Here is a 17,868-nt window from a genome sequence, read left to right on the forward strand (position 1 = left end):
GTGGATTTGTGATCAGATTATCTATGATATATATTTGAGTCTTTGTTGATTTCTTATATGCATGATTTGATATCCTCGTAAGTCTCTCCGAGTCTTGGGTTTTGTTTGGCCAACTAGATCTATGATTCTTGCAATGGGAGAAGTGCTTGGTTTTGGGTTCTTACCGTGTGGTGACCTTTCCCAGTGATAGTAGGGGCAGCAAGGCACACATCGTGTAGCTGCCATCAAGGGTAACAAGGTGGGCTCTGTCGTATATATGAAATTGCCCATCTACATCATGTCATCTTGCTTAAGGCGTTACTCTGTTCTTTTGGACTTAATACAGTACATGCATGCTGGATAGCGGTCGACGTGTGGAGTAATAGTAGTAGATGCAGAAAGTATCGGTCTACTTGTTTTGGACGTGATGCCTATAGATGTAATCATTGCCATAGATATCGTCACGACTTTGCGCGGTTCTATCAATTACTCGATAGTAATTTGTTCACCCACCGTCTACTTGCTCTCATGAGAGAAGCCACTAGTAAACACTACGCTTCCCGGGTCTATTCACATCTATCATTACCACTTTCGTTTTTTACTTTGCTTTGTTACTTTGCTGCTTTCAGTTCTCACTTGGCGAACAATCTATAAGGGATTGACAACCCCTTCATAGCGTTGGGAGTAAGCTTTTTGTGTTTGTGCAGGCACTTGTGATACTCCTTCACTAGATCGATACCTTGGTTCTCAAACTGAGGGAAATACTTACCAGCGCTGTGCTACATCACCCTTTCCGCTTCGAGGGAACACCAATGCAAGGCTCCAAGGCCACGGGGGAAATCCTTTGCATATTTGCCTAGGAAGTCCCTTAAGGCGTAGCCATAGCACAAGGATTCCTCGTGCCGTTGCTGAGCAGTATCAAGCAACACTCCTATTTCTGGCGCCGTTGGAAGGTCTTTTGTTGCAGTAGCAGAAGTATTTCTGGCACCGTTGCCGGGGAAGGAGAGATTTATCGAAGTAGGTCTCACAAACTCATCTCTTGCATTTACCTTTGTGCCAGTTGCGTCTCGTTTTCCTCTCCCCCACTTCACATTTGCCGTTTTCATTTGCCTTTCTCCTTCACCTTTTCGTTCGCCCTTTTCTCTCGCTTGCTTTCTGTTCGCTTGTGTGCCATGTGCCTTCATTATTCTTGCATCTTCGCTTGCTGAAAATCTATTGATATGGATCCTCAACCACTAGCTAATCTCTTTAAGAGACCCACTTATGTGGAACGAATTGCTAGTGAGTTGAGGGCACTTGACTATCTTTATGAAGTTTTGCTTGAGATGCGTGAATCTGAAAATCGTGATGAAGAAACTTATCAAGTGATTCACGAGAGCTCCTTGGATGAAAAGCATGATTGCAATGGTTTCACTATAAATTCTATTAGTGACAATCATGCTAAAAATGTGCAAAACCCTAAGCCTGGGGATGCTAGTTTTGCTTTGTCCACTACTTGTTGCAATAATCATGATTGGGGTGATGATCTTTCTTATGATCTTGAAAATTTGTTCAAACCTCATGATGAATATGATATTTGCAACAATATTGAAAGTAGGATTGGAGAAGTCATGACTTTAGTTGATGATAATCCCACTATTTTTGAATAGCGTCAACTTTGCATGCATGTGGATCATGAAAAGAATATCCTTTGTGATAGTTACATTGTTGAATTCGAATATGATCCCACATGTAATAGCTATGAGAGAGGAAAATATTGTGGCAGAAACTTTCATGTTACCAAATTACCTCTCGTTATGTGGAGATTGCTATTGTCTCTTTCTTCTTCCTTGCATTTGGCAACTATTGGTTGTCTTGACAATTTGTTTTCCTATAAAATTCCTATTCATAGGAAGTATGTCAGACTTAGATGTGATTTTCACATGCTTTATGATGCTCTCGTTGTGCTTCAATTCTTGTCTTTTGTGTGAGCATCATTGATTTATCAATGCCTAGCTAAGGGCGTTAAACAAAAGCGCTTGTTGGGAGGCAACCCAACGAATCTATCCTTTTTCCTTCTGTTTTGTGTTTTCGACACTTTCATAATTCTTTTATGATTGTGTTTTTTGTGTTTCTTTTTGCGTTTGTGCCAAGCAAAACCGTTATGATTAGTCTTGGGATGATCATTTGGTCATGCTGGAAAAGACAGAAACTTTCTGCTCACGAAAAGATTTTTTTTTCTGTAAGAGCTTTTGAGTTGATTCTTTTTTCTGTGATTGCTACACAAATTCTTCAGACTGTCGTAATTTTTCAGAATTTGTGGAGTACAAAAAGTATACGAAATATACAGATTTCTACAGACTGGTCTGCTGTTAACAGATTCTGTTTTTGTTGTCTTGGTTGCTTATTTTGATGAAACTATGGATAGTATCGGGGGGATTAGCCATGGAAGATTGAAAATACAGTAAACCAACATCAGCATAAGTAGAATTTAAGTTTTCTACAGTACCTAAGGAAGTGGTGGTTTGCTTTCTCATACTAATGTTATCACGAGTTTCTGTTTAAGTTTTGTGTTGTGAAGTTTTCAAGTTTTGGGTGAAGTTCTTATGGACAAAGAGATAAAGAGTGGCAAGAGCTCAAGATTGGGGATGCCCAAGGCACCCCAAGAGATTCAAGGATGCCGTAAAATACTAAGCTTGGGGATGCCCCGGGAAGGCACCCCCTCTCTCGTCTTCAATCCATCGGTAACGTTACTTGGGGCTATATTTTTATTCACCACATGTTATGTGTTTTTGCTTGGAGCGTCTTGTATTGTAGGAGTATTTTACTTTTGTTGTGTCACAATCATCCTTGCTGCACACCTAGAGAGAGAGACATGCACTCACCGTGATTTTGTCGAGCTTCACTTATATCTTTTGGTAGACAATTCAGCTCACATGTGCTTCACTTATATCTTTTGAGCTAGATACATTTGTTCTATGTGCTTCACTTATATCTTTTAGAGCACAGCAGTGCGTGGCTAGGTAGTTGATCTATGCTTTTAAAGTAGTCTCAAAAGGGGTAGTTATCCAAAGGGATATGAAAACTTCCACCTTCATGTGCATTGAATAGTTAGAGAAGTTTGATTCATCTCAATTAGTTTTGAGTTATGGTTTTGGTAATATTGAAGGCATGCTAGTAAGGTGTTGTGGATCTAGAAATACTTGTGTTGAAGTTAGTGATTCCCGTAGCATGCACGTATGGTGAACCGCTATGTGATGAAATCTGAGCATGATAGTCTATTGATTGTCATCCTTTGCGTGGCGGTCGGGATCGCGCGATGGTTTATACCTACCAACCCTTCCCCTAGGAGTATGCGTTGAATGCTTTGTTTCGTTTACTAATAAAACTTTTGCAACAAGTAGATGAGTTCTTCATGACTAATGTTGAGTCCATGGTTTAGATGCACTTTCACCTTCCACCATCACTATCTTCTTAGTGCCGTGCAACTTTCGCCGGTGCACAAAACCCACCATTAGCCTCCCTCAAAACAGCCACCATACCTACCTACTATGGCTTTTTCAAAGTCATTCCGAGATATATTACCATGCAACTACCACCATGACATGTGCCATCATGTCTACATTGCCATTGCATGATCGTAAGATAGCTAGCATGATGTTTCCATTAAATGTCTATGCCATGCTAGATCATTGCCACGGTATAGTACCGAAGGCATTCCATATAGAGTCATAGTTTCTCTAAGTTTTGAGTTGAAAGTGTGACAATCATCATTAATGGAGCATTGTGCCATGTGAGGAAATAAAAGAGGCCAAAGAAGCCCATAAAAAAAGAGAGGCCAAAGAGCCCACCAAAAAAATAAAAAAAATGAGAGAGAGAGAGAGAGAGAGAAGGGACAATGCTACCACTTTCTCCACACTTGTGCATATTAAGCACCATGATCTTCATGATTGAGAGTCTCTCGTTTTGTCACCACCATATAGCTAGTGGGAAATTTTCATTATATAACTTGGCTTGTATATTCCAATGATAGGCTTCCTCAAAATTGCCTTAGGTCTTCATGAGCAAGCAAGTTGGATGCACACCCACTAGTTTTCTTTAAGAGCTTTCACACACTCTTAGCTCTAGTGCATCATTTGTATGGCAATCCCTACTCATTCACATTGATATCTATTGATGAGCATCTCCACAGCTCATTGATATGCCTAGTTAATGTGACCATCTTCTCCTTGTTTTGTGTTGCAACCTCCACCACACTCAACACCATCTATAGTGCTATAACCATGGCTCACGCTCATGTATTGCGTGAGAGTTGAAAAGGTTTGAGAAAGTAAAGGTGTGAAACAATTACTTGGCCTTGTTAGAGCATAGCCAGACTATATGCTTTTGTAGGGATAACTTTCTTTTGGCCTTGTTATTTTCAAAGTTCATGATTACTTTGCTAGTTTGCTTGAATTATTATTGTTTCCACGTCAATAGCAATCTATTGTTTTGAATCTAATGGATCTGAACATTCACGTCACATAAGAGGAGTTACAAAGGACATCTATGCTAGGTAGCATGAAAGCATCAAAAATTCATTCTTTATCACTTCCATACTCGAGGACGAGCAGGAGTTAAGCTTGGGGTTTTATGTACCTATAATTTTTTATGGTTTCACGCTGTTATCTTGTCAACTTTGGATGTTTTATGTACCTTTTATATCTTTTTGGGACTAACTTATTAATTCAGTGCCAAGTGCCAGTTCCTCTTTTTTCTGTGTTTTTGGCTCTTTTCAGATCAGATTTTGGAACGGAGTCCAAATGGAATAAAATCCCCGAAATGATTTTTTACCGAACGGAAGAAGATCAGAGGGCTTGTGGGCCAAGCCAGGAGGGCTCCACGGATCCCACAAGCCCCCACTCCGTCACCAGGGGGAGGCAGCGGTGGGCAGGCTTGTGGCCTCCCTGGCGCCCCTGACCTAGATCTTGCGTCTATATATTCCCTAAAAATCAGAAGAAGAAAAAAAATCAAGGGAGCCACGATAATACTTTTCCGCCGCCGCAAGCTTCCGTTTCCGCGAGATCTCATCTGGAGACCCTTCCCGGCGCCCTGCCGGAGGGGACTTTGGAGTTGGAGGGCTTCTTCATCATCATCATCGCCCCTCCAATGACTCGTCAGTAGTTCACTTCAGACCTACGGGTCTGTAGTTAGTAGCTAGATGGCTTCTTCTCTCTCTTGGATCTTCAATACAAAGTTCTCCATGATCTTCATGGAGATCTATCCGATGTAATCTTCTTTGGTGGTGTGTTTGTCGAGATCCGATGAATTGTGGATTTGTGATCAGATTATCTATGATATATATTTGAGTCTTTGTTGATTTCTTATATGCATGATTTGATATCCTTGTAAGTCTCTCCGAGTCTTAGGTTTTGTTTGGCCAACAAGATCTATGATTCTTGCAATGGGAGAAGTGCTTGGTTTTGGGTTCTTACCGTGTGGTGACCTTTCCCAGTGACAGTAGGGGCAGCAAGGCACACATCCTGTAGTTTCCATCAAGGGTAACAAGGTGGGCTCTGTCGTAGATATGAGATTGTCCATCTACATCATGTCATCTTGCTTAAGGCGTTACTCTGTTCTTTTGGACTTAATACGGTAGATGCATGCTGGATAGCGGTCGACGTGTGGAGTAATAGTAGTAGATGCAGAAAGTATCGGTCTACTTGTTTTGGACGTGATACCTATAGATATAATCATTGCCATAGATATCGTCACGACTTTGCGCGGTTCTATCAATTGCTCGACAGTAATTTGTTCACCCACCGTCTACTTGCTTTCATGAGAGAAGCCACTAGTAAACACTATGCCCCCTAGGTCTATTCACATCTATCGTTTCCACTTTTGTTTTTACTTTGCTTTGTTACTTTGCTGCTTTCAGTTCTCACTTGGCGAACAATCTATAAGGGATTGACAACCCCTTCATAGCGTTGGGAGCAAGATTTTTGTGTTTGTGCAGGCACTTGTGATACTCCTTCACTGGATCGATACCTTGGTTCTCAAACTGAGGGAAATACTTGCCACCGCTGTGCTACATCACCCTTTCCGCTTCGAGGGAACACCAACGCAAGGCTCCAAGGCCACGGGGGAAATCCTTTGCATATTTGCCTAGGAAGTCCCTTAGGGTGTAGCCGTAGCAGAAGGATTCCTGGTGCCGTTGCTGAGGAGTATCAAGCAACACTCCTATTTCTGGCGCCGTTGGAAGGTCTTTTGTTGCAGTAGCAGCCACCACCTGTTCTTCCTCTGGAGGGCAGATCTGGAGTCCGTTCTGGGCTCCGGAGAGGGGGAATCGACGCCTTCGTCATCACCAACCATCCTTCATCGCCAATTCCATGATGCTCTTCACCGTTCGTGAGTAATCTCATCGTAGGCTTGCTGGACGGTGATGGGTTGGATGAGATCGATCATGTAATCGAGTTAGTCTTGATGGGGTTTGATCCCTAGTATCCACTGTGTTCTGAGATTGATGTTGCTACTACTTTTCTATGCTTAATGCTTGTCACTAGGGCCCGAGTGCCATGATTTCAGATCTGAACCTATTATGTTTTCATCAATATTTGTGTGTTCTTGATCCTATCTTGCAAGTTGTAGTCACCTACTATGTGCCATGACCCGGCAACCCCGGAGTGACAATAGCCGGAACCACTCCCGGAGATGACAATAGCTGGAACCACTCCCGGAGATGACCATAGTATGAGGAGTTCATGTATTCACTATGTGCTAATACTTTTTTCCGGTTCTCTATTAAAAGTATACCTTAATATCCCTTAGTTTCCATTAGGACCCCGCTGCCACGGGAGGGATGGACAATAGATGTCATGCAAGTTCATTTCCATAAGCACGTATGACTATATACGGAATGCATGCCTACATTACATTGACGAACTGGAGCTAGTTACATATCTCCCCATGTTATAACTGTTACATGATGAATGTCATCTGGCATAATTATCCATCACCGATCCAATGCCTAAGAGTCTTTTCCTACTGGTCCTTGCTACATTACTTTACCGCTACTGCTGTCACTGCTGCTACTATTACCGCTACTGCTGTCGCTGTTGTTACTGTTACCGTTGCTACCATTACTATCATACCACTCTGCTACTGAAACTTTGCTGCAGATACTAAATCTTTCAGGCGTGGTTGAATTCACAACTCAACTGCTAATACTCGAGAATATTCTTTGGCTTCCCCTTGTGTCGAATCAACAAGTTTGGGTTGAATACTCTACCCTCGAAAACTATTGTGATCCCCTATACTTGTGGGTTATCAAAACTATTTTCTAGCGCCGTTGCCGGGGAGGCATAGCTCTATTCTCTAAGTCACTTGGGATTTATGTCTGTTGATCACTATGAGAATCTAAGAGATCCAAAAACTAAAGTCTTGCCCTCAACTGCGAGGACAGGTAAGGAACTGCCATCTAGCTCTGCACTGGATTCACCTTCAGTTATGAGTAAGTTTGCGACACCACCACCTACTAGAAACTCTGATATGTCGCTTGTGCTTGATGATGCTACTTCTGCTATCCATGATGATTATGATGATGCTTTGCTTGATATTGCTTTGCCATTGGGTGCATTTCTTGATGCACAAATTGCTAGAGTTGCTGTTCAATGTGATGATACTTCTGAAACTGCTGAAATTATTGAAGTAGAACTTGTTGTTTCACCTGTTAGAACTAGCTCTCCTAGATATGAATTGCCTGATATACCTGAGGGTTATGTTATCGAGGGAGGGGTAGCTAAGGACTTTCTTTCTTGTAAGGATAGCTATGATCTTGAGAATTTACTACGCAAGTGGAAGGAAAAAAAATCTCTGAATGCTAGAATGAAATACGATCCTAAGTTTGCTACTTCACCCATCTTTGTGACTGATAAGGATTATGAATTCTGTGTCGACCCTGAGTTAATCACTTTGGTCGAATCTGATACTTTTCATGGTTATGAGTCTGAAACGGCTGTAGCACATCTTACCAAGCTGAATGATATAGCCACCCTATTCACCAGTGAGGAAAAGATTCGCCATTACTATATCCTTAAGTTGTTTCCTTTCTCGCTAAAGGGTTATGCTAATACTTGGTTCACTTCTCTTGCTCCTCGTTGTGTGTGTAGTCCCCAGGATATGATCTACTACTTCTCTGAGAAATATTTTCCTTCCCATAAGAAACAAGCTGCCTTGCAGGATATATATAACTTTGTGCAAGTTGAAGAAGAGAGTCTCCCACAAGCTTGGGGGAGGCTTGTCGAGTTACTGAATGCTTTGGCTGATCACCCTCTTGAGAAGAATGAAATACTTGATATCTTTTATAATGGACTAACCGATGCTTCTCGGGACAACCTAGATAGTTGTGTTGGTTGTGTTTTCACGGAACGAACTGTGGAACAAGTTGAAATTCTATTGAATAATATCTTGAGCAATGATAATGCTTGGACTATTCCCGAACCACCTCCAAAGCCAACTCCGAAGAAAAGAGTTATTCTATTCCTCAGTCCTGAAGATATGCAAGAAGCCAAGAAATCTATGCAAGAGAAAGGTATTAAATCTGAAGATGTTAAGAATCTAGCACCTATCGAAGAAATACATGGTCTTGATAACCCGATGTTAGAATTATGCCCTAGAGGCAATAATAAATATAGTTATTATTATAATTCCTGTATCAAGATAATCGTTTATTATCCATGCTATAATTGTATTGAATGAAGACTTATATACGTGTGTGGATACATAGACAAAACACTGTCCCTAGCAAGCCTCTAGTTGGCTAGCCAGTTGATCAAAGATAGTCAGTGTCTTCTGATTATGAACAAGGTGTTGTTGCTTGATAACTGGATCACGTCATTAGGAGAATCACGTGATGGACTAGACCCAAACTAATAGACGTAGCATGTTGATCGTGTCATTTTATTGCTACTGTTTTCTGCGTCTCAAGTATTTGTTCCTATGACCATGAGATCATATAACTCACTAACACCGGAGGAATACTTTGTGTGTATCAAACGTCGCAACGTAACTGGGTGACTATAAAGATGCTCTACAGGTATCTCCGAAGGTGTTCGTTGAGTTAGTATGGATCGAGACTGGGATTTGTCACTCCGTGTGACGGAGAGATATCTCGGGGCCCACTCGGTAATACAACATCACACACAAGCCTTACAAGCAATGTGACTTAGTGTAAGTTGCGGGATCTTGTATTACGGAACGAGTAAAGAGACTTACCGGTAAACGAGATTGAAATAGGTATACGAATACTGACGATCGAATCATTCCCGGTAACTCCGAAAACCTTCCGGTAATCAAATGAGGTCATCCTATATATCAATCTTCGTTTCCGGACCATTCCGGAAACCCTCGTGACGTCCGCGATCTCATCCGGGACTCCGAACAACATTCGGTAACCAACCATATAACTCAAATACGCATAAAACAACGTCGAACCTTAAGTGTGCAGACCCTGCGGGTTCGAGAACTATGTAGACATGATCCGAGAGACTCCTCGGTCAATATCCAATAGCGGGACCTAGATGCCCATATTGGATCCTACATATTCTACGAAGATCTTATCGTTTGAACCTCAGTGCCAAGGATTCGTATAATCCCGTATGTCATTCCCTTTGTCCTTCGGTATGTTACTTGCCCGAGATTCGATCGTCAGTATCCGCATACTTATTTCAATCTCGTTTACCGGCAAGTCTCTTTACTCGTTCCGTAATACAAGATCCCGCAACTTACACTAAGTTACATTGCTTGCAAGGCTTGTGTGTGATGTTGTATTACCGAGTGGGCCCCGAGATACCTCTCCGTCACACGGAGTGACAAATCCCAGTCTTGATCCGTACTAAATCAACTAACACCTTCGGAGATACCTGTAGAGCACCTTTATAGTCACCCAGTTACGTTGCGACATTTGATACACACAAAGCATTCCTCCGGTGTCAGTGAGTTATATGATCTCATGGTCATAGGAATAAATACTTGACACGCAGAAAACAGTAGCAACAAAATGACACGATCAACATGCTACGTCTATTAGTTTGGGTCTAGTCCATCACGTGATTCTCCCAATGACGTGATCCAGTTATCAAGCAACAACACCTTGTTCATAATCAGAAGACACTGACTATCATCGATCAACTGGCTAGCCAACTAGAGGCATGCTAGGGACGGTGTTTTGTCTATGTATCCACACATGTAAATGAGTCTTCATTCAATACAATTATAGCATGGATAATAAACTATTATCTTGATACAGGAATTATAATAATAACTATACATTTATTATTGCCTCTAGGGCATAATTCCAACAGTCTCCCACTTGCACTAGAGTCAATAATCTAGCCCTCACATCACCATGTGAATTACATTGTAATAAATCTAACACCCATACAGTTCTGGTGTCGATCATGTTTTGGCCGTGGAAGAGGTTTAGTCAGCGGGTCTGCTACATTCAGATCCGTGTGCACTTTGCATATATTTACGTCCTCCTCCTCGACGTAGTCGCGGATGAGGTTGAAGCGTCGTTTGATGTGTCTGGTCTTCTTGTGAAACCTTGGTTCCTTTGCTAAGGCAATGGCACCAGTGTTGTCACAGAACAAGGTTATTGGATCCAGTGCACTTGGCACCACTCCAAGATCCATCATGAACTGCTTCATCCAGACACCCTCCTTAGCCGCCTCCGAGGCAGCCATGTACTCCGCTTCACATGTAGAATCTGCTACGACGCTTTGCTTGGAACTGCACCAGCTTACTGCACCCCCATTAAGAATAAATACGTATCCGGTTTGCGGCTTAGAGTCGTCCGGATCTGTGTCAAATCTTGCATCGACGTAACCTTTTACGGCGAGCTCTTCGTCACCTCCATACACGAGAAACATCTCCTTAGTCCTTTTCAGGTACTTCAGGATATTCTTGACCGTCGTCCAGTGATCCACTCCTGGATTACTCTGGAACCTACCTGCCATACTTATGGCCAGGCTAACATCCGGTCTAGTGCACAGCATTGCATACATGATAGAGCCTATGGCTGAAGCATAGGGGACGGAGCGCATATGCTCTCTGTCTTCATCAGTTGCTGGGCACTGAGTCTTACTCAATCTCGTACCTTGTAACACTGGCAAGAACCCTTTCTTGGACTGTTCCATTTTGAACCTCTTCAAAACTTTATCAAGGTATGTGCTTTGTGAAAGTCCTATCAGGCGCTTTGATCTATCCCTATAGATCTTAATGCCAAGAATGTAAGCAGCTTCTCCTAGGTCCTTCATAGAGAAACTTTTATTCAAGTAACCTTTTATGCTCTCTAAAAGCTCTACGTTGTTTCCAATCAGTAATATGTCATCCACATATAATATTAGAAACGCCACAGAGCTCCCACTCACTTTCTTGTAAATACAAGATTCTCCAACCACTTGTATAAACCCAAATGCTTTGATCACCTCATCAAAGCGTTTGTTCCAACTCCGAGATGCTTGCACCAGTCCATAAATGGATCGCTGGAGCTTGCACACCTTGTCAGCATTTTTAGGATCGACAAAACCTTTGGGTTGCATCATATACAACTCTTCCTTAAGGAAACCGTTAAGGAACGTTGTTTTGACATCCATCAGCCAGATTTCATAATCGAAAAATGCAGCTATTGCTAACATGATTCTGACGGACTTAAGCATCGCTACGGGTGAGAAGGTCTCATCGTAGTCAACTCCTGGAACTTGTGAAAAACCCTTTGTCACAAGTCGAGCTTTATAAACGGTCACATTACCGTCAGCGTCCGTCTTCTTCTTAAAGATCCATTTGTTCTGAATAGCCTTGCGGCCCTCAGGTAGTATCTCCAAAGTCCACACTTTGTTCTCATACATGGATCCTATCTCGGATTTCATGGCTTCTAGCCATTTGTTGGAATCTGGGCCCACCATTGCTTCTTCATAATTTGCAGGTTCATTGTTGTCTAACAACATGATTGATAAGACGGGATTACCGTACCACTCTGGAGCAGCGCGTGATCTCGTCGACCTGCGTGGTTCAACAGAAACTTGAACTGGAGTTTCATGATCATCATCATTAACTTCCTCCTCAACCGGCGTCGCAACGACAGAGGTTTCCCCTTGCCCTGCGCCACCATCCAGAGGGATGAGAGGTTCGACGACCTCGTCAAGTTCTATCTTCCTCCCACTCAATTCTCTCGAGAGAAACTCCTTCTCGAGAAAAGTTCCGTTCTTAGCAACAAACACTTTTACCTCGGATTTGAGATAGAAGGTGTACCCAACTGTCTCTTTTGGGTAACCTATGAAGACGCACTTTTCCGCTTTGGGTTCCAGCTTTTCAGGCTGAAGCTTTTTGACATAAGCATCACATCCCCAAACTTTAAGAAACGACAACTTTGGCCTTTTGCCATACCACAGTTCGTATGGTGTCGTCTCAACGGATTTCGATGGTGCCCTATTTAAAGTGAATGCAGCTGTTTCTAATGCATAACCCCAAAATGATAACGGCAAATCAGTAAGAGACATCATAGATCGCACCATCTCTAACAAAGTACGATTACGACGTTCGGACACACCATTACGCTGTGGTGTTCCAGGCGGTGTTAACTGCGAAACAATTCCACATTGTCTTAAGTGAGTACCAAACTCGAAACTCAGATATTCACCCCCACGATCAGACCGTAGGAACTTGATCTTCTTGTTACGATGATTTTCCACTTCACTCTGAAATTTCTTGAACTTTTCAAATGTTTCAGACTTGTGCTTCATCAAGTAGACATAACCATATCTACTTAAGTCGTCAGTGAAGGTGAGAAAATAACGATATCCGCCGCGTGCCTCCACGCTCATTGGACCACACACATCGGTATGTATGATTTCCAACAAGTCACTTGCACGCTCCATTGTTCCGGAGAACGGAGTTTTAGTCATCTTGCCCATGAGGCATGGTTCACACGTGTCAAGTGAATCAAAGTCAAGTGACTCCAAAAGTCCATCAGCATGGAGTTTCTTCATGCGCTTTACACCAATATGACCCAAGCGGCAGTGCCACAAAAATATGGCGCTATCATTATTTACTCTAACTCTTTTGGTCTCAATGTTATGTATATGCGTATCGCTATCAAGATTCAATATGAACAATCCTCTCACATTCGGTGCATGACCATAAAAGATGTTACTCATAGAAATAGAACAACCATTATTCTCTGACTTAAAAGAGTAACCGTCTCGCAATAAACAAGATCCAGATATAATGTTCATGCTCAACGCAGGCACTAAATAACAATGATTTAAGTTCATCACTAATCCCGATGGTAGTTGAAGTGACACTGTGCCGACGGCGATTGCATCAACCTTGGAACCGTTTCCTATGCGCATCGTCACTTCGTCTTTCGCCAGCCTTCGTCTATTCCGCAGTTCCTGCTTCGAGTTGCAAATGTGAGCAACAGAACCGGTATCGAATACCCAGGCACTACTACGAGAGCCGGTTAAGTACACATCAATAACATGTATATCAAATATACCTGATTTTTCTTTGCCCGCCTTCTTATCTGCCAGATACTTGGGGCAATTGCACTTCGAGTGCCCATACCCTTGCAATAGAAGCACTCTGTTTCAGGCTTAGGTCCAGCCTTGGGTCTCTTCGGCGGATTGGCAACAGGCTTGCCTCTCTTCTTCGAATTGCCTTTCTTGCCTTTGCCGTTTCTCTTGAAACTAGTGGTCTTGCTCACGATCAACACTTGATGCTCTTTACGGAGTTCAGACTCTGCGACTTTCAGCATCGCAAACAACTCGCCGGGAGACTTGTTCATCCCTTGCATGTTGTAGTTCAACACAAAGCCTTTATAGCTTGGCGGCAGTGATTGAAGGATTCTGTCAGTGATAGCTTCTTGCGGGAGTTCAATCCCCAGTTCAGCTAGACGGTTTGAGTACCCAGACATTTTGAGCACATGTTCACTGACAGACGAGTTTTCCTCCATCTTGCAAGCATAGAATTTATCGGAGGTCTCATACCTCTTGATCCGGGCGTTCTTCTGAAAGATAAACTTCAACTCCTGGAACATCTCAAATGCTCCATGACGCTCAAAGCGACGTTGAAGTCCCGGTTCTAAGCCATACAAGACTGCACATTGAACTATTGAGTAGTCCTCCTTACGTGCTAACCAAGCGTTCTTAACATCCTGATCAGCCGTAGCGGGTGGTTCATCTCCTAGCGCAGCATTAAGGACATAATCCTTCTTTCTAGCTTGTAAGATTAGCTTAAGATTACGAGCCCAGTCTACAAAGTTGCTTCCATCATCTTTCAACTTAGCTTTCTCTAGGAACGTATTAAAATTCAGGATGACACTTGCGTGAGCCATGATCTACAACACAAATATTTTCAAAGTGGACTTAGACTATGTTCAAGATAATTAGAGTTCAACTTAATCAAATTATCTGCTAAACTCCCACTCAAAAAGTACATCTCTCTAGTCATTTGAGTGGTTCATGATCCACTTACACTATCCCAAGTCCGATCATCACGTGAGTTGAGTATAGTTTCAGTGGTAAGCATCCCTATGCTAATCATATCAACTATATGATTCATGATCGACCTTTCGGTCTCATGTGTTCCGAGGCCATGTCTGCACATGCTAGGCTCGTCAAGCTTAACCCGAGTGTTCCGCGTGCGCAACTGTTTTGCACCCGTTGTATGTGAACGTTGAGTCTATCACACCCGATCATCACGTGGTGTCTCGAAACGACGAACTGTAGCAACGGTGCATAGTCAGGGAGAACACAATTTCGTCTTGAAATTTTAGTGAGAGATCACCTCATAATGCTACCGTCGTTCTAAGCAAAATAAGGTGCAAAAAGGATTAACATCACATGCAATTCATAAGTGACATGATATGGCCATCATCACGTGCTTCTTGATCTCCATCACCAAAGCACCGGCACGATCTTCTTGTCACCGGCGCCACACCATGATCATCCATCAACGTGTTGCCATCGGGGTTGTCGTGCTACTTATGCTATTACTACTAAAGCTACATCCTAGCAAAATAGTAAACGCATCTGCAAGCACAAACGTTAGTATAAAGACAACCCTATGGCTCCTGCCGGTTGCCGTACCATCGACGTGCAAGTCGATATTTCTATTACAACATGATCATCTCATACATCCAATATATCACATCACATCGTTGGCCATATCACATCACAATCATACCCTGCAAAAACAAGTTAGACGTCCTCTAATTTTGTTGTTGCATGTTTTACGTGGTGACCAAGGGTATCTAGTAGGATCGCATCTTACTTACGCAAACACCACAACGGAGATATATGAGTTGCTATTTAACCTCATCCAAGGACCTCCTCGGTCAAATCCGATTCAACTAAAGTTGGAGAAACCGTCACTATCCAGTCATCTTTGAGCAAAGGGGGTTACTCGTAACGATGAAACCAGTCTCTCGTAAGCGTACGAGTAATGTCGGTCCAAGCCGCTTCAATCCAACAATACCGCGGAATCAAGAAAAGACTAAGGAGGGCAGCAAAACGCACATCACCGCCCACAAAACCTTTTGTGTTCTACTCGAGAAGACATCTACGCATGAACCTAGCTCATGATGCCACTGTTGGGGAACGTCGCATGGGAAACAAAAATTTTCCTACGCGCACGAAGACCTATCATGGTGATGTCCATCTACGAGAGGGGATGAGTGATCTACGTACCCTTGTAGATCGTACAGCAGAAGCGTTAGGGAACGCGGTTGATGTAGTGGAACGTCCTCACGTCCCTCGATCCGCCCCGCGAACAATCCCGCGATCAGTCCCACGATCTAGTACCGAACGGACGGCACCTCCGCGTTCAGCACACGTACAGCTCGACGATGATCTCGGCCTTCTTGATCCAACAAGAGAGACGGAGAGGTAGAAGAGTTCTCCGGCAGCGTGACGGCGCTCCGGAGGTTGGTGATGATCTCGTCTCAGCAGGGCTCCGCCCGAGCTCCGCAGAAACGCGATCTAGAGGAAAAACTATGGAGGTATGTGGTCGGGCAGCCGTGAGAAAATCGTCTCTAATCTGCCCTAAAAGCCCCATATATATAGGAGGAGGGAGGGGGACCTTGCCTTGGGGTCCAAGGGACCCTCAAGGGGTCGGCCGAGCCAAGGGGGGGAGGACTCCCCCCCCCAAAGCGAGTTGGACTTGGTTTGGTGGGAGGAGTCCCCCTCCCTTCCCACTTCCTCCCTCTTTTTTTTCCTTTGATTTCCTTCTCTTGGCGCATAGGCCCCCTTGGGGCTGTCCCACCAGCCCACTAAGGGCTGGTGTGTCTCCCCAAAGCCTATGGGCTTCCCCGGGGTGGGTTGCCCCCCCGGTGAACTCCCGGAACCCATTCGTCATTCCCGGTACATTCCCGGTAACTCCGAAAACCTTCCGGTAATCAAATGAGGTCATCCTATATATCAATCTTTGTTTCCGGACCATTCCGGAAACCCTCGTGACGTCCGCGATCTCATCCAGGACTCTGAACAACATTCGCTAACCAACCATATAACTCAAATACGCATAAAACAACGTCGAACCTTAAGTGTGCAGACCCTGCGGGTTCGAGAACTATGTAGACATGATCCGAGAGACTCCTCGGTCAATATCCAATAGCGGGACCTGGATGCCCATATTGGATCCTACATATTCTACGAAGATCTTATCGTTTGAACCTCAGTGCCAAGGATTCGTATAATCCCGTATGTCATTCCCTTTGTCCTTCGGTATGTTACTTGCCCGAGATTCGATCGTCAGTATCCGCATACTTATTTCAATCTCGTTTACCGGCAAGTCTCTTTACTCGTTCCGTAATACAACATCCCGCAACTTACACTAAGTTACATTGCTTGCAAGTCTTGTGTGTGATGTTGTATTACCGAGTGGGCCCCAAGATACCTCTCCGTCACACGGAGTGACAAATCCCAGTCTTGATCCATACTAAATCAACTAACACCTTCGGAGATACCTGTAGAGCACCTTTATAGTCACCCAGTTATGTTGCGACGTTTGATACACACAAAGCATTCCTCCGGTGTCAGTGAGTTATATGATCTCATGGTCATAGGAATAAATACTTGACACGCAGAAAACAGTAGCAACAAAATGACACGATCAACATGCTACGTCTATTAGTTTGGGACTAGTCCATCACGTGATTCTCCCAATGACGTGATCCAGTTATCAAGCAACAACACCTTGTTCATAATCAGAAGACACTGACTATCATCGATCAACTGGCTAGCCAACTAGAGGCATGCTAGGGACGGTGTTTTGTCTATGTATCCACACATGTAAATGAGTCTTCATTCAATACAATTATAGCATGGATAATAAACTATTATCTTGATACAGGAATTATAATAATAACTATACATTTATTATTGCCTCTAGGGCATAATTCCAACATATGCGCCATAGGAAGAAAATCAAAGAGAAAAGAAAAAAAAAGAGGAGGTGGGAAAAGGGGGAAGGACTCCTCCTTCCAAACCTAGTTGGACTCGGTTTGGAAGGGGAGGGCTGCCCCCCTTGGCTCGGCCGAAGCCCTTAGGGGTCCTTGGACCCCAAGGCAAGGCTCCCACTCTTCCCCCTATATATACGGAGGTTTTAGGGCTGATTTGACACAACTTTGCCACGGCAGCCCGACCACATATCTCCACGGTTTTACCTCTAGATCGCGTTTCTGCGGAGCTCGGGCGTAGCCCTGCTGAGACGAGATCATCACCAACCTCAGGAGCGCCGTCACGCTGCTGGAGAACTCTTCTACCTCTCCGTCTCTCTTGCTGGATCAAGAAGGCCGAGATCATCGTCGAGCTATACGTGTGCTGAACGCGGAGGTGCCGTCCGTTCGGCACTAGATCGTGAGACTGATCGCGG

The sequence above is a fragment of the Hordeum vulgare genome, chromosome 2H (assembly GCF_904849725.1).
Source record: "Hordeum vulgare subsp. vulgare chromosome 2H, MorexV3_pseudomolecules_assembly, whole genome shotgun sequence".
NCBI classification, from domain to species: Eukaryota; Viridiplantae; Streptophyta; class Magnoliopsida; order Poales; family Poaceae; genus Hordeum; species Hordeum vulgare.